The sequence below is a fragment of the Macrobrachium rosenbergii genome, chromosome 23 (genome assembly GCF_040412425.1).
Source record: "Macrobrachium rosenbergii isolate ZJJX-2024 chromosome 23, ASM4041242v1, whole genome shotgun sequence".
NCBI classification, from domain to species: domain Eukaryota; kingdom Metazoa; phylum Arthropoda; class Malacostraca; order Decapoda; family Palaemonidae; genus Macrobrachium; species Macrobrachium rosenbergii.
Genome location: NC_089763.1, coordinates 4,173,032 through 4,196,506, shown reverse-complemented (window position 1 = coordinate 4,196,506; position 23,475 = coordinate 4,173,032).

Genomic DNA, 23,475 nt, shown 5'->3' with positions numbered 1-23,475 from the left:
GATAATTCATTTATTATGCATTTTAATCTTTTGCTTTGTTTTATTCATTTCTTGTTGGGTTATTTGAATAATAAACCTATTTTTGTAAAACGATTGTGTTTCTTTAAATAGTCCATTTAATTACTTGTGAGAATGAGAGAGGTCAGGTGGATGAGCTTGGAAAACGATGAGAGAGGGGATTCGGGAGAGAGAGAGAGAGAGAGAGAGAGAGAGAGAGAGAGAGAGAGAGAGAGAGAGAGAGAGAGAGGGGAGAAGAAAAGAAAATGCGAGTGTGATCATGGGTTGAACCTTCATACGTCTTTTTCCTGAAGTAGATCACTAGATCACGCTTATGTACACTTCTAAAACAAGTGTTGATCTGTTCCTGTAACATATATATATATATATATATATATATATATATATATATATATATATATATATATATATATATATATATATATATATATATATATATATATATATATATATATATATATATATATATATATATATATATATATATATATATATATATATATATATATATATATATATATATATATATATATATATATATATATATATATATATATATATATATATATATATATATATATATATATATATATATATATATATATATATATATATATATATATATATATATATATATATGTATATATATATGTATATATTATAAGGTTTTATAATATGTATAACCATTTTATGTGTTTATATGTCTCTGTGAAAATTTTGATGTTTTGCTTACAGATTCGTCATTTATTGTGAAGACGTGATTTTAAAATGTCTTTTTTGCAGATAAATTGTGTATCATATAAGCTTACAATACTATGGAATAATTTTCCTTTTGTTTAATGTTTGAAATTGTATTGTGAACGATGGTTTCGTATCAGGTCACCACATCCTGTTTGTGGAGAGAGAGGGTAAAGAGTTTATCGCTTCCATATTTGCACAGATGTCTTGTAACTCGCACTAAGGAAAAAGAATTCTCTTATGTTATCGTGATGAGCTGTCATCCAATCGGCGAGTTCCCTATTATATATTTGTTCTGTATGCTTAACATATCGTTATTAGCTGTGTCTATGCCTATTCTGTTCGTAATCTGAGAAAGAGAGAATGAGGAACAGTGAGATAAGTGGAGTTGTTTTGGGTCTAAAAGTGCTTTCCATTGTTTGCTCAGCTGTGTAAGACTCCCAAGAATATGTTTTTCTGCTTAGCCCTGAACAGGAAATGTCCATCATGTAGATAAGGGTCCGGTGCTCAAAACTCAGCGTGTGTGTATTCATATACGTGTATTCTGTAGAATAAGGAATTTGGTGTTCTGTGAATACCCTATGTGTATTCTTGAGTATTCTGGAAGGGCCTGTTGGAGAGTTAAAAGTGCAGTATTGTTCTAAAGACCCGCAGTCTGCTAGAAAGATCCCTTAGAGAAGCATCTCTCTCTCTCTCTCTCGATGATCCCATTACATATAAGGGAAATAACAGAAGGGTTTCTGGTTGTAAAAGCTCTGTTAAACTCACCCCAGGAGTGTGTTGATTTTGTAGAAGGTGATCAGGAATATTATTTTGTGCAAGTGTTGAGGAGATGTGTAATAGTGTAATAATTACAAAAGGTAATGTGGTGATTACTGAGTTTTGTATTGTTAAGACTTAAAGTGATGTTCTTGGTAAAAGAGAATTATTATTTTGAATAAGTCTTAGTGCCTTAACATTGTTTTCTAAAGATTGATATAGTCTTTAGGCACATTTTTGGTGGTTGGTATATTTCCATTTTTGCATATCGCATTCTTATATGTCTGTGCTATCACATTATTATAATTTTATTATTATTGTGTTTTGCTAGTGATTTCTTAGCATTTTGTTAGTGCCTACCTGTTGTTGAGATTTTGGAAAATTTGTATGTGGATTCCAGTCAGTAATATTTTGGTGACTGTTTGTAATGGTTAATCAGGTATATACTTGACACTTGGGTGATAGTTAATAGTCGATTCTTACCTAACCAAATTGCTTTCTTCATAAATTAAAGTTTTTGTGAATTAAACTTGATTAAGAAATACTTAAATCTTACACTGTTGTCAATTAGTGGTAAATCTTTTGAGATTGTGAACTTTACATATAACTTTTGAACTTAGAAATAAACCTGTTTGCTTCAAGTTTTTAAAACATAGCGTTTCATTTTGACCATCAGTAATTAGAGACATTAATGATAATGAATGTGTACAAGGTAAGTGATGTATCTGTTTGTTCACCTGAGACTTATCTAGGTAAAATAGAACCAGAGAGATAGTTACAGTGCTGGTTGAAGTGAAACCCATATTCCACTAGTCTGGATATAACTTAATAATTGTTGCCTCATCCATTACTTGATACAGTTACATTAATTTTCTCAAGTGATATGTAAGTTTTATGGGATCATTGTACCTTTAGTGATTCAGTCACACTCTTTGTTATGAGGTTTCAAGTATCTGGTCAATGTGAGGTAACCTTTTGGTATTATTGTTTGTGTAATAACCAGGTGCTTGATCCTTCGTGACAATATATATATATATATATATATATATATATATATATATATATATATATATATATATATATATATATATATATATATATATACATACATATATTATCACGCCTGAAAAAGTATTTTTCGTTCGTTTTATTTATTTATTTTAATTTTTATTTTCAGGCCACGCAGTTGTATGATTACTGCTTGTTCGTAATTGGGTGCTGTTTGCTTGTTCGAGTGTTTTGCAGTAGTTAAGGAGGATAGTTCTAATCCAATGATTTTTTCCTTTACATGGTGACGTGGAGGCAAAGAGAGAGACTTTCGGAACCAGCGTAAGTTTGCCAAGTTAGTGATCCTCTGAATGCTAAAGAGGTTAGGGATTACCTCTGAGAGGAATTTATCTACTGAGGGTAATAGATTCCCCAAGGATCGCTGCAGTGGTGTGCTTGTAGTGCCTTCCTTTGCTCACCACCACCGCCTGCTTGTGGAGTTTTCTACACATTGCTACCGTCTCGCCCTTTCGACATTCTTCATCAGCTAATGTATGGACTTTTGACTTCGAGGTGCAGCCACGGTTTCATCGTATTCCCAGCACCACCTTCGTTCCTCAACTGGACGATTGGAACATCAGTTCATCTACGATTGACACAGCAAACTCAGGAGAGGATATCAGCCTTTAAAGGATCTTCATTTTAATCACCTTGGGCCCTCGCTGCTGCTACTGCAACTGCAACTGCAACTCCATTTGTATGACCTCTCAGGGAGTTAAGTATTGGAATTAGCAACTGTCCTCCATTTTAGAGGTGCGGCAGCATTCAATTGCAAAGGCGTATTCAGTTCTCGCTGCAGTGGCCTGATACTTGTGTCAACTCTTATTCAATTAGTATAAATATATATTTTTTAAATAATAGTATATATATATAATATATTTATATATATATATATATATATATATATATATATATATATATATATATATATATATATATATATATATATATATATATATATATATATATATATATATATATATATATATATATATATATATTTTTTTTTTTTTTTGTATCATACCCTCACTGTCCTTTGCCATCATTGGTTACTTAAGTAATGTCATATTGTAGCTGGTTATCGAGTCCTAAATATTAAGTTTTATTTTCATGTAACGGCTTTAGTCAAAATTAGAAAGAGCCTATCTTAGTACAAAAAGTTAAGAAGGTTAAGTCGTGACATAAACTGGTGACCGTGATAGGATGGCAAATGGTCATTGAGGTAGTATGTCAATAGGTTAAATTTTCTTTTGATATTTCGGGGCACTTTAATGGTTTTTTGTATTTTGAGTAATTATTGGATTGTCTGGTTTTGACTTGGCAAATTTCATTAAAGAGCAACAGGAGCTCGAACGTGCTAAATGAGCACAACAGAGAGAAGCTGAAAAAAAGCAGATAGTAGTTCAAAAAACCATCTTGGCTGAAAAGAGAGCTCTTATGGAAGCTGATAGAGAAAGGCTTGAAGAACAAAGTAAAACTCTTCAGTTAGAGATAACTTTAAAGTCGTTAAAATCCGACGAAACTTCAATGAGTGATGCTGTTCCAGGTAACTTCACTGGTAAATGGGGAACTAACCTAATTCCTAAGTTTAGTGAGTTAGATGTTGGTAAATTTTTCGTTGCTTTTGAGAAAGTAGCTCTTCAATTAGCTTGGCCTAGGAGCTCTGGGCTGTGTTACTGCAGTCTGCATTCTTTGGAAAGGCACAAGTAGTTTATGCAGCTCTTAGTGCAGAAGATTCTAGTGATTATGATACTGTGAAAAAGGCAGTTTTAAATGCATACCAGCTAATCCCAGAACCTTACCGGCAAAAATTCAGGTCCTGGTGTAAAATGTTTAACCAGACATTTGTAGAATGGGCATGCTAGAAAGTGGTTCAACTTGATGAGTGGTTGGCTGCAGAGGAAGTAACTACATTTTCCAAGTAACGAGAACTGGTTTTGTTAGAAGATTTTAAAAAGGCATTCCCAAAGAAGAAGATCTATATTGAAGAATTTAGTATTGTAATGTGATTGGCAGCAAACAGGTTTGTTTTGTCACAGCAATTTGTAAGAAGAAGACTAAAGTTAGTAAAAGGTAAAGAAAGTCCTTCAGTCCTGGACATTGTTTGTTATAAGTGTAGCATGTTAGACATTGTCCTGAAGTACTGTAAAATCAGTTATGCTAGTAGATTGTACTGTAGTTCAGTGCCGCCTATGTCTTCTGGTCTTGAAGGAGAAGTATATGGGAGCAAAGTCAAAGTCAAAGTCAAATTCTTTATTCCATTAAAAATGGCTATTACATAATTTTACTCTTTCTTGAGTATATATGGTAAGGTTTTTGAAGAATTTGTCTTTAGAAGTATGGTAAAAGTTGGACCTGAGGCAACTGATAGTAATATAGTTGCATTGCTGCGGGACACTGGCTCTTGCTAGTCCTTTATCCTGAAGACCTCTTTCCCAAAAGATTTCTTGTGGAAAGGTCAAGATTATATGTACAGTAACATCTTGGCCTGTGGAAGAAGTTTATGTGGAATCTCCTTTGGTGACTGGTAGGTTGAAACTGGCTGTAGTTAGTGCGTTACCTGTGAGTGGTGTGGATTTGTTGATAGGCAACGATGTGATGCAAGGTAGTGGCACAGCCTGTGCATCAGAAGGTAGACAAGGGGCTAGGTGTGGTTGATGAAATGTTATGGTAAATGTTAAACCTGTTGTTCCTGTAACCCGAGCCCAGTCTAAGGAGAAAATCAAAAGTGGAGAAGCAGATGTAAATTTGCAAAACTGCTTCCAGGCCAAAACTCAACATAAAACAAAGAAAGGTAAGTCCAAACGGATAAAAGTTCCTTTGTCAAACTCTATAGTTAATGTAGAACCTGAATGAACCCATCTTCTCAAAAACCTCAGTGCTCAAAAGGAGGATGGAGAACTGAGAAGTTTGTATGAAGAAGCAGAACAGGTAAAGGAACAGGAGGATTTAAGTGAAGCCAGTTATGTATTATAGGATGATGTGTTATATAGATGAATTCGTCCAATATCTGCATCTCCTGATGAAGAGTGGAAGGTAAGGGAACAAACTGTAGTACATAGTAATTTTAGGCATTTTATTTTACAGGGGCCCCATGAAATCGCGTGGGGTGGTCATTTAGAAATGCGAAAAACACTGTCTAAAATAAAAGGGCGTTTCTTTTGGCCTTCTGTAAAGAAAGACATTGCAAGACATGTCACAAGTGCCAAATGGTTGGAAAACCCAACCAGAAAATTACTAAAGCACCTTTGATTCCTATCCCAGCTGTTGAAGAACCATTCACACAAATCGTTATTGACATTGTGGGTCCTTTACCTAAAACTAAGACAGGTTTTCAGTACATGTTAACTATAATGGATAGAACAACTAGATTTCCTGAGGTAATACCTATTAGAGATATTAGGAATGGTATCATTATTAAGCATCTCATGGACTTCTTTTCTCGTTGAGGTTTACCTCGAGAGGTACAGTCAGGTCAAGGTACAAATTTTACTAGTAGGGAGTTCCAAGCCAAAATGAAGGAACTTGGTATTAAACACAACTTGGCAGTTTCATTTCATCCTGAAAGTCAGGGAATACTTGAAAGATTTCATTCAACTCTGAAGAATGCTTTGACTAAGTACTGTCTAGATCATGTTCAAGAATGGGATAAAGACTTGCCCTAATTGCTTTTCGCTCTGAGATCAGCCTGCAGTGAATCTTTAGGTTTTCCTCATTTTTAGATGGCTTTCGGACACAATGTAAGAGGGCCTCTTGATTTATTAAAGGGGAGAACTGATAAAGTGAATTCCCTTGAGTATATTTTGTCTTTCAAAGAAAAGTTAAGGAGCATTTGGGAATGGGCCCAAAATAATCTTTCTACTTCGCAGGATAAAATGAAAACCCACTACGATAAAAAGTCTCAAGTTAGGAATTTTGAGGCAGGAGATCAAGTATTAGTATTACTTCCTATTCCAGGTCAGTTCAAGGCTCAGTTTGTAGGTCCAGCAGTGGTTAAGAAGAAAATAAATGAGGTTGATTATTTCGTTGAAATTCCAGGGATGAGGAAAAAGTGCCAGCTGTGTCATATTAACATTAGGAAGAAATATTTTTCCCGAGCTAATACTGTTAAACCTGTTACAGCTGTTGCACCTAAAGAATGCAAGGGACAATAAGTGGAGAGCAAAGATTATGGATGGAATGGCAAAAACTCTAAAATTTTGTGTAACCCAGGTACCTTACTTAAACATCTGAATACCCAGCAAGCTGCTGATATTAAGGATTTATTCAAAGAACATCCATCAATATTTAAGGACACTCCCGGTCTTGTGCGAAGTTTGCAACATGATGTGGTATTGAAGCCAAATGCCCAGCCAATTCGACAAGCCCCTTACAGGCTAAATCCCCAGAAAGCTGAAGCTGTGAGAAAGGAAGTCAGTTATATGTTGGAGAATAACTTGGTAACACCAAGTGGCAGTCCTTGGAGTTCCCCTGTTGTATTAGTGAAAAGGAAAATGGACAAGACAGACTGTGTTTTGACTATAGGAAGGTAAATGACTTAAGAGTTGCTAACAATTTCCGTCTGCCTTGCATAGAAGATTGCATAGATAAGATTGGTAATGCCAAATATATTAGTAAAAATTAGACTTCTTGAAGGGTTACTGGCAATTTCCTTTGACTGAGCATGCACGGGAAATATCCGCGTTTATAACACCTGAAGGTTTATTTGAGTGTAAAGTCATGCCCTTTGGCATGCGCGGTGCAGTCAGTACCTTCCAGAGAATGATGTGGACGATCACAAGAGGATTAAAGGGTTGTGTAGTTTATCTGGATGATATAATTATTTTCAGTGACAGCTGGAACACCATGTGAAAAGGATCAAGGCCTTATTTCACGCCATTGCTGATGCTGGTTTAGTAGTAAACCTTTCTGAATGCGAATTTGGAAACGCTGAAGTTATCTACCTAGGCCATCAGGTGGGGCAAGGTAAAGTATTGCCCAAGAAAAAGAATACTGAGGCTGTAGTAGCTTTTCCCACTCCAAAAACAAGGAAAAATCTAAGGCAATTTGTTGGTCTTGCCGGTAACTATTGTCAATTTGTTCCCAGTTTTTCTGAAATAGTAACTCCATTAACTGATTTATAACAGAGAAAACTAGATTCCTGTGGAACGATATATGTCAACAAGCCTTTGATAAATTGAGGGCTTTTTGAGCCGACTTTCTAAAGAATTTTAAGTTGATGGTGGATGCCAGTCATCTTGGTGTAGGGGCAGTGCTTTTGCATTCAATAGTGAAGGTATTGAACACCCTGCTTCATATTTTTCCGGGAAACTTAATGACCAGCAAAAGAAATATAGCACAATCGAAAAAGAAGCCTTAGTTTAATTTTAGCTTTACAGCTTTTGAAATTTATGTTGCTAATTGATCCAGGTGTAGTGTGTTCAGTCTTTGGCCTTAAAATTTGGAAACAAATTTAAAACAAAACAGAAGGCTATAATTAGAGTCTTTGATTATTACAAAACATGTTAAAGGGAAGGACAATGCCGTCACTGATGCCTTCTCGAGAAATCTGTAAATATCTTTTCCATTTGAAACTTCTCTTTGTTTTCACCTTGCTTTTCTTTTTTCAGTTGTGTATGGTTTGAATATCTCCCGGTAAATCTCTTCACGCTAGAAGTCATTAGACCGCAAAAAGTGAGTTTTCAGTCCGGCAGTGAGTTTGTGTGTGTGTTTGGTTTTTTTTAATGCACCATCGTTCTTTCATTATTCGTCATCAATAGTAGCCTATTCTTTTTGATGGAAGTGATAGTTTTCCTGTCTTGAGGTTATCTAACGTTGCTATTAGTTTTTTCAATAAGTGTTGAGCTGTAAAATTAGTTTGAACTTGTTTAAGAGTTGTAAAAAATGTTCATTATTTTTTATTATTAGGTTGGGGTATCACGCCAAAATGTATTTTCATTCGTTTATTTATTTATTTATTTTAATTTTTATTTTCAGGTCATGCAGTTGTATGATTACTGCCTGATGGTAATTGGGTGCTGTTTGCTTGTTCGAGTGTTTTGCTGTAGTTAAGGAGGATAGTTCTAATCCAATGATTTTTTCCTTTACATGGTGACGTGGAGGCAAAGAGAGAGACTTTCGGAACAGCATAAGTTTGCCAGGTTAGTTTGGTCCTCTAAATGCTAAAGAGGTTAGGTATTACCTCTGAGAGGAATTTATCTACTGAGGGTAATAGATTCCCAAGGATCGCTGCAGTGGTGTGCTTGTAGTGTCTTCCTTTTGCTCACCACCACCGCCTGCTTGTGGAGTTTTCACACATTGCTACAAACTCGCCCTTTCGACATTCTTCATCAGCTAATGTATGGACTTTTGACTTCGAGGTGCAGCCACGGTTTCATCGTATTCCCAGTACCACCTTTGTTCCTCAACTGGACGTCTGGAGCATCAGTTCATCTACGATTGATACAGCAAACTCAGGAGAGGACATCAGCCTTTAAATTAAAGTATCTTCATTTTCATCACCTTGGGCCCTCGCTGCTGCTACTGCAACTGCAACTCCATTTGTATGACCTCTCAGGGAGTTAAGTATTGGAATTAGCAACTGTCCTCCATTTTAGCGGTGCGGCAGAATTCAATTGCAAAGGCGTACTCAGTTCTCGCTGCGGTGGCCTGATACTTGTGTCAACTATTTTTCAACTATTTTTATATTAGTATATTTTTTTAAATAATTGTTAATATATATATACATTTTTGTATCATACTCCTCACTGTCCTTTGCCATCACTGGTTACTTAAGTAATGTCATATTGTAGCTGGTTATCGAGTCCTAAATATTAGGTTTTTTCTTTTTTTTATGTAACTGCTTTAGTCAAAATTAGAAAGAGCCTGTCTTAGTACAAAAAGTTAAGAAGGCTAAGTCGTGAAACAACATATATATATATATATATATATATGATATATATATATAGTATATATTATATTTATATGTATGTATATATATGTATGTATATATATATCCATATATATATATATATATATATATATATATATATATATATATATATATATATATTATATATATATATATATATATATATATATATATATATATATATATGCTATATATATATATATATATATATATATGTATGAGTGTATGTGTATATATATATATATATATATATATATATATATATATATATATATATATATATATATATATTCAACAGGCGGAGGTTTCTCAAACCCAGTAATATAATCAAAACAAGGGAAGCACACCAACAGGTCAAGAAAGTCATATTTATTCAACTGTAATGTTTCGAGGCTAACCAGCAGTCATCATTTTCAAGCTAAAGGTAATAATACCTAATTAGTACAATAAAATTAAGTGACAAATATTAAAATACACAATATAAATTAAATTAAAACAAGCGAAGTTAAAAATATCAACAAGGACCAACTGTTGAGTATGGAGGCAGAAACAGGACTGACCAAAAATGTAAACACGTTGTAATTGAATAAATATGACTTTCTTGACCTGTTGGTGTGCTTCCCCTGTGGTTCAACATATATACATTGTCCTATATGACATAAGAATATAATTTTTGTTAACCCATATAAAAATATAGAAAGATAACATCACATCATATATATATTAGCATATAATTATATCATATAGTAGGCAAAAAACATATATATATCTTCACAAGTTTTAACATATATATATATATATATATATATATAATATATATATATATATAAACATATCATCTCCAAAATATATATATATATATATATATATATATATATATATATATCATATAATATATATATGATATATAATTATAAAATATATATATAGATATATATACTACTATATATATATATATATGGATATATATCTATATGTACTGTATATACATACATATATATATATATATATATATATATATATATATATATATATATATACTGTAATGGCCATTTCTGAGCCTATACTTGATTTAAGTCTCTGTTTTATGAACAGAGGTTTGATCTCGCTTATTCCGAGACATTGTGTGATAGCAGTAACGTGAGCCGGCATCATAAGTTATATCTTTCCCTAACTAAAATCTGAGGACTACTGGAATGAGATACTAAGTACAAAACTAAAACCCTTTATTGACAAAATCAACGAAAAATAACTTCTTAAAAATTACGGAGAATGAAATCCAATGTTTCACATAACTATCAGAAAGTCTTTTAAGGAAATAATGCTCCAAAATCATAAACCCCAATTACAGAAAATAACTCATCTGTCAAAACATGAACACGTCAATCAATTAAAACAGGTCATCTCAAATGTCACACCACTCTCATCCTCGTAGGAGGGAGAGAGGAAAAGGAATAGGAATGGAGTGGAACAGAAATACCTGTGAAAGAAGAAACGTCACATTAAAAATCATAAAATGTAAAAATTGCAGAAATACATCTTCCACTGTCACAGGAGATACCGTGTGTTCACAGTTCTGAAAAACAAAGTCTAAAAACGTATATGAATTCTTACTCACTTCACAAGTCCTCTGGGACAGTCTCCATGTGAAAATCACTCACATCTTCAGACACACATGAATCGGATCTCACAAGTCCAATTCGAACAACGGTTCCTCCCATTATATTCATTATGTAACGCACGAACGAACGTACTTTTGTATGACATCATTCGAGGTCAAAGTTCGGCAAGACACGCCTCTGTATTTCAAGGCGTCACAAAGTACGTACACACCATACATTATTAAGAAGCATCCTTCAAAACCGGATTTTGTAACTGGTTCAGCTTCTAGAACGTTCTTTGCTGAAAACGCATTTGCCAGCCCGTGTCTTGTCACCAAGGTGGTTTCTCTGACCCTTGTGGTATGAATGTTTCAGCAGTTTCCTATCTCTGCTGCGTGTAGTGAAAATGGACCCTGCGAATAGCTGACCCAACTTTTCAAAGGTCACCTTCGCGAGCCTTTACAGATTGCTCGGTCCACGCACCTGAGGTGGACCCCACCAAAATGTCTAGGTGCAAAACTCATATATATCTTATAACACAGATATTATAGCACAACTAGTTCATTCAAGAAACGCATTAATCTAGACGATTTCACTCCTGGTACTGCCTCACGCTGAAAAGCCTGCGACTGCGCACGCCAACGGTGGTCCAACCAAGATGAAAGGCTTGCGACTGCACCAGTCCAAGCTGAATGTATTCTTGCGTCTCCCAGCGATCCGACGAAAATGAATGGCTCACAACTGCACAAGCCCTGTTGAAAGTGGCGCTCGCAAATCCTTTTTGCACCAACCCAACGTCTCCTCGAAAGTACAGCAACATGAAGACATCCTGCCCGACATCTCTCCAAAGTGCAGAAGTAACGTTGATAGCTTTCTCATATGTTGAGGACGGTGAAGCTATTCCAACCTCTCCATTTCGAGGGAGTGGTATTTTCCGTGAGTCGGTCATATCGACAGTCATATCAAAAGTAACTCGTCTATTCCCTATACCGTATTATTACTGAACCAAATAAGACTACTAGTGCAAAGGTCATATGTTTTTCAATGTGAAACAATTCCAAGTTGGTACCCGGAATTTCCACAGTCAACTCACTACCAAGTACACTAACTCTCAGGAACTATTCATAAAATTCTATCCAACAGAAAAAAAGTACTCAAGAATCCTATCCGAACACTGAACAACGAAAGGCAATCCTAAACATCTGAAAGGTATCATATCTCGTAAAAGACACCAAGGTTCTACTCTGGCTAGCGAACATTTCGCAATACCTGACTAATTCTCAACACCATAGCAATTGACTTAATGGCAATCGCTCCTATGATCCTAACAACTACAATTACTCATGGTACAGCTCCCTGATATTTTAAAAGAGAACTGAAAAAACTCAAATATTCGAATTCGATATCCCTATCAAAAACCTTCCTAAACCTCTCCGAAATCCTAACTGTCATATCCCAACCCGTAAAAGATCAGACCCCGTTCAGTCCGATATACTAAATACCTCCCAAAAAAAAAAATCCTAAACAACAAACCCTGATTCTGTAACTCTATATTCAAAGATATTGCGTCAGACGACAAAACTCATCATAACATAATAACATAATAACACAATAACACACGGGTCAAATCTCGTATGAAATTAGCCCATGTCACAATTCCCAAAATCATATGAAAAAAACGATTAACTCAAAGTAACCCATTTCTATCGCCAAGTGCGAACGATGAAATCTAACCGCAGTTGCGATCCATATAAAAAAACAAAACTCAAATTCATATATCTACAAAACTCTACGGCATTCTGCACACAATTTACACTAAGTACTGCAGCTTACATCAGAAATCACAATGAACCCGAACTATTAAAATTGTAAAACTCTTGCGGAGTAACGTCCTCCTGAATTACAACAAACTACAAGTCATGCCCATCTACAACCCATTAACACCAGAAAGGAAAAAATGACCCGTAACTACCCATTACCATAACAACCATACAACCCAGGGTCTATACCATAAGCAGATTCTGAGAAATTACTCCAGAACATCCATATGCACTCTCTGAAACGGCCTATGTGGTATGGGATATGAACCCAAACAACACGACACTGTCGTCGCTGGCTTATTCGCATTTTTAGCACACTTCTTCACAAAGGCTTCAACTGCATGGAAAACATATATTTCAAAAAGAACTTTGACCTGACGTTTTCATACGTCTTGTCTACACCTAAATGAGGCGAACAAATTTACAATGTACAATGTCTAGAACTTGTGGTACTAGACTCTCTGGCACGATGATTTGTGAACAAATAATCTCACCCATGCTTCGAGTACTTCGCAAACAATACTTAACTTTCCTCACCAATAAATTATTCTCCAACTCTAGACCAGAAAAAGGCAACTTATACCCTTTCTTCGGTGAAACTCTCCTAGAAATGCCTTAGCATCTGACAATTTATCTTCATCTTGTTTTTGTTCGAGCAGGCCTATGTCCCAAGTGACATTTTCACCCGTAATATAACACACGGCGTTACCCTCACTATCACGAACAACAATCTCTCATCGAGACTGCCGACTCACTATTTCTCCCCGAAGTATGCACTGTAGAAACGTGTATGTCCTCTACATGCGATATCTCAGAACTACTAATATCAGAGACATTAGAGAACCAAATATTTACTCTCTTCTCCCACACAAGGATTCGGTGTGTATTTTCCTCATCCTCGATCGGAAAATGTCTGCTCAATGCATCTGCAACTACATTATGCTTACCTTCAATGTATTTGAGGTTTGCATCAAAATCTCTCAATGTCAAAAGCTGCTGGATCAACACTTCCCTTTGTCCAAACGGAAAGTGTCACTCAAGCACACATACCCACACGCACACACGTGTGTGACTACAAAAACCAAGAAGTGCATTCACACTTGTGCAAAAACTGTTTTGCACCCCGCAACTCATAAATATCACGTAGGATACTACCCAAATATTAAAGTTCCCAGAAATAACCCAACAACCAAATATCACCCATACATAATACATGCCGATGCGTACCGCAGATTGCTATAAAAAAAAAGAAAACATACAACACACCATAATACGCTCAGCGCTTCACTAGACATGGCAAAGCAAGCACAACGCTCCGCCCAAACTCGTGACACAATTACTATGTCACCGTGGTGATGACGTAACACACTCGCTGCAACCGAAACATTAGTCAAAACTCAACGACAAAAAACACACAGTTGTCCTATCACCAGTTACAACACAACAAAAGGACAATTTCCATCAACCCAACTAAAAAAAAAAAAAAAAAAGATAACATCACAACATTTTTACGTTAGCAGCGCACGAATTTCCATCAAGCGAAGAGAGAAAACAAAAAACACTCAGATACGTCTTCACTTGTTTTAACACACGCATATGGGTCTAAATATCGCAAATTATTGCACAATATCACTGTTTTTACCCCCTACCCAAAACACTCTCCACAAAACACTAGCTAGCGAGAAGAAGCTCGCAGCTCGCCCCTAGCAACTGCTGACTCCCACAAAATCCTATCCTGAGATGCCAACACTAATTTATGTCTCTTCGGAAACGTATACATGCATAATTATTTAACACCTTCTAACTGCCCTAACTACCTTATACGCTACCTTTTACGCTACCTTTTACGCTACCTTTTACGCTACCTTTTACGCTGCCACCAAAAACTGTAACGGCCATTTCTGAGCCTATACTTGATTTAAGTCTCTGTTTTATGAACAGAGGTTTGATCTCGCTTATTCCGAGACATTGTGTGATAGCAGTAACGTGAGCCGGCATCATAAGTTATATCTTTCCTAACTAAAATCTGAGGACTACTGGAATGAGATACTAAGTACAAAACTAAAACCATTAATGACAAAATCAACGAAAAATAACTTCTTAAAAATTACGAAGAATGAAATCCAATGTTTCACATAACTATCAGAAAGTCTTCTAAGGAAATAATGCTCCAAAATCATAAACCCCAATTACAGAAAATAACTCATCTGTCAAAACATGAGCACGTCAATCAATTAAAACAGGTCATCTCAAATGTCACCACTCTCATCCTCATAGGAGGGAGAGGAAAAAGGAATAGGAATGGAGTGGAACAGAAATACCTGTGAAAGAAGAAACGTCACATTAAAATCATAAAATGTAAAAATTGCATAAATAAATCTTCCACTGTCACAGGAGATACCGTGTGTTCACAGTTCTGAAAAACAAAGTCTAAAAACGTATATGAATTCTTACTCACTCCACAAGTCCTCTGGGACAGTCTCCATGTGAAAAATCACTCACATCTTCAGAAACACATGAATCGGATCTCACAAGTCCAATTCAAACAACGGTTCCTCCCATTATATTCATTATGTAATGCACGAACGAACGTACTTTTGTATGACATCATTCGAGGTCAAAGTTCGGCAAGACACGCCTCTGTATTTCAAGGCGTCACGAAGTACACGTACACACCATACATTATTAAGAAGCATCCTTCAAAAAACCGGATTTTGTAACTGGTTCAGCTTCTAGAACGTTCTTTGCTGAAAATGCATTTGCCAGCCCGTGTCCTGTCACCAAGGTGGTTTCTTCGACCCTTGTGGTATGCGAATGTTTCAGCAGTTTCCTATCTGCTGCGTGTAGTGAAAATGGACCTCTGAATAGCCCACCCAACTTTTCAAAGGTCACCTTCTCTGAGTAATTACATATATATATATATATATATATATATATATATATATATATATATATGATATATATATATATATATATATATATATATATATATATATATATATATATATATATATATATATATATATATATATATATATATATATATATATACATATTTATATATATACATATTTATATATATACATATTTATATATATACGTATATATATATATATATATATATATATATATATATAATATATATATATATATATAGGGACCACTGAGCTGATTAACATCCTGAAGGATTAGACTTATTTTATGTGGCTAAGAACCGATTGGTTACAGGACCTACAGCTTATTGTGGAATCCAAAACCACATTATAGCGAGAAATGAATTTCTATTACAGAAATAAATTCCTCGAACTCTTCATTCAATAACCAGAGACTCGAACTCGGAACTCTACCCTAGTATAGTATATATAGTCATATATATATATATATATATATATATATATATATATATATATATATATATATATATATATATATATATATATATTTATTGCTGACACGTTTCTGTAAACATAGTTACATCATCAAGGCTAAAAGAAAAACAACACAAATTAAAAACACATGGAATATAACTTACACTTTAAGAGTCTCAACAAATTATACAGAACTTACATTAAAACAAAACAATTTAAAAAGTACCTGCTAGACCTTAAAGTTGAAGGCTGAATGATTCGGAGGGGAGGGGGAAGCAGCGAAGAAAACCGGCTCAAGCCAGATACAGCTGTATGGAGATGGTGTGATTGTTCAACTTGGCCACTAACTGCTTAATAAATAATGACTCTTAAGATAAGCAGTTTGTGTAAACGGCTTGTTTTTTCCAAGACAGAGAAGTCAAAATAGTTAATGCTGGTGATACAAATTTTTGTGTGATTTCTGATATTAGAAAATTTGGGATTGGACATTCTGTAGCCAGTACGATGGCTGACACCATTATGTGAATATATATATATATATATATATATATATATATATATATATATATATATATATATATATATATATATATATATATATATATATATGTATATGTATATATGTATATATATATATATATATATATATATATATAATATATATATATATATATATATATATATATATATATATATATATATATATATATATATATATATATATATATATATATATATATATATATATATATATATATATATATATATATATATATATATATATATATATATATATATATATATATATATATATATATATATATATATATATATATATATATATATATATATAATATATATATATATATATATATATATATATATATATATATATATATATATATATATATATATATATATATATATATATATATATATATATATATATATATATATATATATATATATATATATATATATATATATATATATATATATATATATATATATATATATATATATATATATATATATATATATATATATATATATATATATATATATATATATATATATATTATGATGGATGGCACCTCTTCCCAAGCCACCTCACTGGTTTTACATCTGTAACGTAGCTGAGAAGGAAATTATATTCATTTCAATTGTTTTAATTACTTGAACTGTCGGTCTCCACTTGCCCCTTCATAAACTCTCTCCTTCATTCCCCAAAACGGTTAAGCCTAACCCTTCATTCTGTTCAAATGAGTGCCTAGGGCCTTGTTTCCAGGTGACCGTCGTACCTTCTTGGCGTCAGACAACGGGCAAGGGAGGAGCCAAAAAAGAGAAAGTTGGCACCCCACCATGTTGAAACCCCTCCACGAGATTAACTAATGTCATGTGATCTGTATAGAAAACATGACAAATATTAACTTTTGCTTCACATATGTTGGATACGATACGTAATCTCCGAGGTTATTTATAGACAATACAACAGTAATAGAGAGAAAGAGTGCAGAACACCACCGAGGACAGATTTCCTTAACCTTGCCTGACCCTCAAACTTTCCATGTGTTCGACACCAAGGTTTGAACCTGTATACCTTTGCAGTGGCATTTCCTTTAATTCCCTCCTCCATCGCCAGCACCCTGTCGAACACGGTCGCAGTCATCTTGATGAAGGTAATGTACTGGAATAAGGGTCTTAGTCAGTCACGATTCCTTTTATTTCTCTGTGTGATTTTTCATTTATTTTCCATTGTGCGATCACCTTCAGTAATTTGTGTTGGAGCATTCAGTGTTAACGTAATTAGGCATCTTATTGTTCCTGCAAGTAACTATCTTGCATATGTTGCAGACAGGCCTCGACTGTGGAATCACTCGGCTCTATCCATGTGCAGCCTCCCTTCTATCCCCCACTGCGATGTTTCCTGTTATGAAGACATCATCGACATAGAATATTTATCCTTTGTAGGATTCATTTATTCAGCAGGTCCTTATTATTACTTGCCCAGTAATTTGTCATTGTTCTGATCTGTGTTTGTTATGTAAATATAATTAGTTAAGAGAACCCTTGAGTTTACATAATTTTCCCTCACATGAAGTTGTCCCAGATTTTCTCTTGTTTTGTCTATAAAGTTGTCAATATTGAGTCAGATGTGTAATAAATACAGTAGATTTCTTGATAATGTAAGGAACTCCCTGCAATCATCTGTTGCTGCCCAGAATCAAGTAAGTATCCCTTAGACATTCAGTAGCTATATATATATATATATATATATATATATATATATATATATATATATATATATATATATATATATATATATATATATATATATATATATATATATATATACATATACATATATATATATATATATATATATATATATATATATATATATATATATATATATATATATATATATATATATATATATATATATATATATATATATATATATATATATATTTGTATTATATATATATATATATATATATATATATATATATATATATATATATATATATATATAAACATTGTATATATATATATATATATATATATATATATATATATATATATATATATATATATATATATATATATATATATATATATGTCACGTATATATGGTTTTGATAACCTGGTTCCCGCCTATATATATTTACCTATTTTTTTGTTTTGATGTTCTACTGCCGTTTTCTTTCACCAGTCATGGTTGGGCAGCAAGGCGGCTGTATAGGCAGTTTTTGAGCCGGCGTTGGTCGATTTTGATATATACAAATTGGATATATATATATAGTATATACGCAGAGGTGGAGTGTGATATATTCGTATGACCACCAAGCTCTCATCTTTGATGATTGACAGCGTGAGCTGTCCTGACGTCTCCATCAGAGTATTCTGGTTGGTGGGTTTTGTCCCTGTTGCACAGCTGATTCACACATGGGGACACAGTATGTTTGGTATTTATTTTCTGCCTGCTGTGTTTATTTTTGCTACCTTTATACTTTTTTATAAATTAATTGTTTATTTTTACTTGATTTTGTTTAAAGCTGCCTTTTGGCTTTTTTGTACTTATGTTTTATCTTTTACCAGACCTGACTCACTTTAAACAGTTAATAAACAATATTAAGAAAAATTTTAGGTTTTTATTGTTTTCTCCTCCTTTGTTTGTTGCATCTGCACTGGTGACTCCGGTCTTGGCCCGTCCTGAGCATATTAAAGAACCTGCAAACGGCCTCGGCCTTTACAAGAACGACCGACAGGGGCGGCTCTGTTTTGGCTGGGGGGTTGTTACTGCATTGGAGGCTGTATAGTGTAAAAAAAAAAAAATAATCTTCTTTTTTCTTTTAGGTGGGGTGTCACGTTAAGTGATGGTTTTTGGAACTGCTGGTTCCCCTCGTTCCCCCTTTGTGGACACTGCCTCCTTGCCTTCAAGTTTTTTGTTTTTTGATGTTCTCGTCGGTGAGCTGCCGTTTTTCTTTCGCCAGTCGGGTCTGGTTGGCCACGAAGGTAGCGGCAAATCAGCAGCAGGCAGTTTTTGGAGTCGACGTTGGTCGAGTAGCAACAGTTGGACACGGCTACATGGAGCCTGACGTTGGAGTGTGACCATGAGTAGTCGTGTGACCACGAGCTGCTCATCTTTGATGACAGCGTGAGGCTGTCCTCTACGTCTCCATCGCTTGGTATTCTGGTTGGTGGGTTTTGTCCCTTTTTGGATGAAGCTGAGGGGCTGTCTTGGTGCCCGATGGAGGACGTATGTTTGGTATTTTATTTTCTGCCTGCTGTTTTTATTTTTTGCCTTTTTTTAGCTACTTTTGTTTATAAAGTTAATTGTTTATTTATAGCCTGTTTTGTTTGTAACTGCCTATTGGCTTTTTGTAATTGCTTATGTTTTTATCTTTTTACCAGACCTGACTCACTTGCAAATCAACTAAATCAATATTAAGCTCATTTTTATTGTTTTTGTTGTTTTCTCCTCCTTTGTTTGTTGCATCTGCATTCAGTCATGACAGCCCCGTCCTGAGCATATTAAAAACGCATAAGGCTTTCAATATATATATATATATATATATATATATATATATATAATATATATATATATCTATATTATATATATGTATATACCATATATATATCTATATATATATATATATATATATATATATATATATATATATATATATATATATATATATATATATATATATATATATATATATATATATATATATATATATATATATACATATATATATATATATATATATATATATATATATATATATATATATACACATATATGATATTTTTATATATATATATATATATATATATATATTGTAAAACAGATCAAAATGCCTCACTTCCTTGTGTTTCTCCTTTTCATGTACATTAATCTCCGATATTTTTACCTGTCTTTATTTCAGATTCTTTGTGCACCTCATCTTATGCGTCATTGCACGGCCTTTCTGCCGATATGTATATCTACCTTTTATATGTCATGTAGCAAATGTTGTACATATTTTTATGCTTACTAAAAAGCACAAATTGTGCATGGATGCAGCGGGGCTTCATTGCCGCTACCTTTGCATCAAGCACTTATAAACACCGTCGAGAATAATAAAGGATCAGTCTTTCACTTCTGACTTTTCTCGAAGCCTCACACTGGTGACTCCGGTCTTGGCCCAGCCCTTAACGGACTAACTACGGCCACACCCTACCATCAGAGAGCCTTTAGCGGACTAACTACGGCATAAAGTTTAGGCCACTGATAGCACCCTACCTGGCGGAAATTGTGCCATTAACGGACTGAACATGGCGTACCCAAAAGGGCACGTTTTGGCACTTCGTTCGACCTCTCGAACAAATCAGCACCATTAACGGACTCAATACGGCGCATTTTCCCGCGTTTTGGTGTGTGAGCAGTCAAGGTGTCAGGAGTAGAACCTCAATGCGAACCCACAAGCATCGTCTGCATGCCGCTCTCACCAACAAAGCCAGACATGGTCAAACTTTCCCGTTCTCGCACCAAAACATGGCATCATGGTTCCAGCGCACAGACAGGCATTTTCGCATGGTGCACATCTCAGACAATGTTACAAAATCAGACATAGTCATGATGGCGCTCCCAGAAGAAGTATTCAATAGAATCTCCCCCTGGCTAGACGCGCAACCCGACAAAGTCACATAAACAGACTTGAAAAATAAACTGCTGAATTCTTATTCCATACCTGTGTCCGAGAGAGTGCAGCACACATTCGACCTGTTATCCCAGCCCCTCAGAGTGCATCACCCAGGGAAGCCTGGGACCAGCTGCGGTGGTTAGTAACACTCCCAGGTTGTGATGAGAATGGGAGGAAGAGAACAATTGACCTGACAAAACCAATCTTCCTTCGGCACCTCCTGCAGGAAGTTTGACGCCAGCCTTGGTCGACAATGCCCAGAAACTATACGAGACCACCAAGGCCTTGACACAACCTGCCGCCCTGGGAGCCTGCAACCTGTCAGAGGAAGATGGCGACGAAGACAGAGACATCAACGCCGTTTATAAGAAGAGACCACCATTCAGAGAGCACAAGACATGGCCAAACCCGACGTGGTGTTTCTACCATAGAAAGTTTGGGACTAATGCCAGAACCTGCAGGCCTCCATGTTCTTTCACAAAAAACGACAAAGGCAGCCTCAAATAACAACTGTGGCCTCGAAACCCAACTCCCCCCGCCTAGCAGGGTTTTTCATCACAGACGAGATCTCCAAACGCCGCCTGCCGGTTGATACGGGTGCAATGCAGTCGGTTTTCCCGCCATCCAAGGAAGGTTTAGGAAAAATACCTGACTCACTACCCTCCCTCATAGCAGCAAACGGAACTCCCATCCGCACTTATGGCCTTTTGACATTGTGGATGTTAAGTTCCCCCTGCTGGGCGCGGATTTCTTAGGGCACCACGGACTCCTAGTCGACGTCGCCAGACAACGCCTCCTCGAGACAGGGACGTGCCATTCCCATCAGCTCTCCACCGGACCTGGGATGCCCTCCATATGCTCCGCAGCCTGCAACAGCTACACGTCCCTCCTACAGGAATTCCCGGACGTTTTCAAACCAGAACTACGCCAGTCACCTGGGGCTTCAGCAAAGCACGGCATCTTCCACCACATCACCACGACAGGCCGACCAACCCATGCCAAGTTCCGAAGTCTGTCCCCCAAAAGTTACAAGACGCCAAACGGGCCTTCGCAGAAATGGAACACATGGGCATTTGTAAAAAGGCATCAAGCCCATGGGCATCCCCTCTCCACATGATAAAGAAATCTGGTGGTTCATGGAGGCCCTGTGGGGACTATTGGTGCCTGAATTTGATAACAACACCAGATCACTACCCACTCCCTAACATGCAAGACCTGACAGGAGCCCTCCATGGAGCCAAAATTTTCTCCAAGATGGATCTACCAAAGTCATGCTTCCAAGTCCCTGTGCATCCCGGCGACGTCCCAAAGACCGCCATTATCACTCCCTTCAGGAGCTACACATTTTCCTATTCCACTTTCAGTCTCAGGAAAGCAGTCGCCACCTTCCAACACCTGATGGATACCATCTTGGGAGATCTGCCCTTCTGCATCTACTACATCAACGACGTCCTCATTTTTTCCAGGTCCCCAGTGGAACACCTTCGCCACGTCCGCGCCATCGTGAAACGCCTGCAGGACAGTGGATTAGTTGTCAGGTTCAACAAGTGCATCTTCAGGAAAGAAAAAGTAAACTTCCTGGGCCACGAGATTTCCCCAAACCATCCAGGCCCTTCAGGAGTTCCTTGGGATGATAAATTACTACCAGCACTTCATCCCAGATGTTGCCCACATCATGTACCCTCAATGTCAATCCTGAACGGGAAACCGAAAACACTAACATGGGAAGCTCCGCAGCAGCAGGCATTCATCCAGACGAAAAGGGCCCTCTCCAGTGCCACCACCTTAAATCACCACAACCCAACCACTGCCCTCAGGTTGACAACGGACGCCAGCAACATCGCCTGCGGTGCAGTACTCGAGCAACAAGTGAACAGCATGCCCCAACCCTTGGCCTTCTTCAGCCGTAAGTTTTCACCAGCCGAGACCTGCTACAGCGCCTTCGACAGAGAGCTGCTGGCTATCTACCAGGCCGTGAGGTACTTCAAGTACCTGCTTGAGGGAACCAGATTCACAATGCTA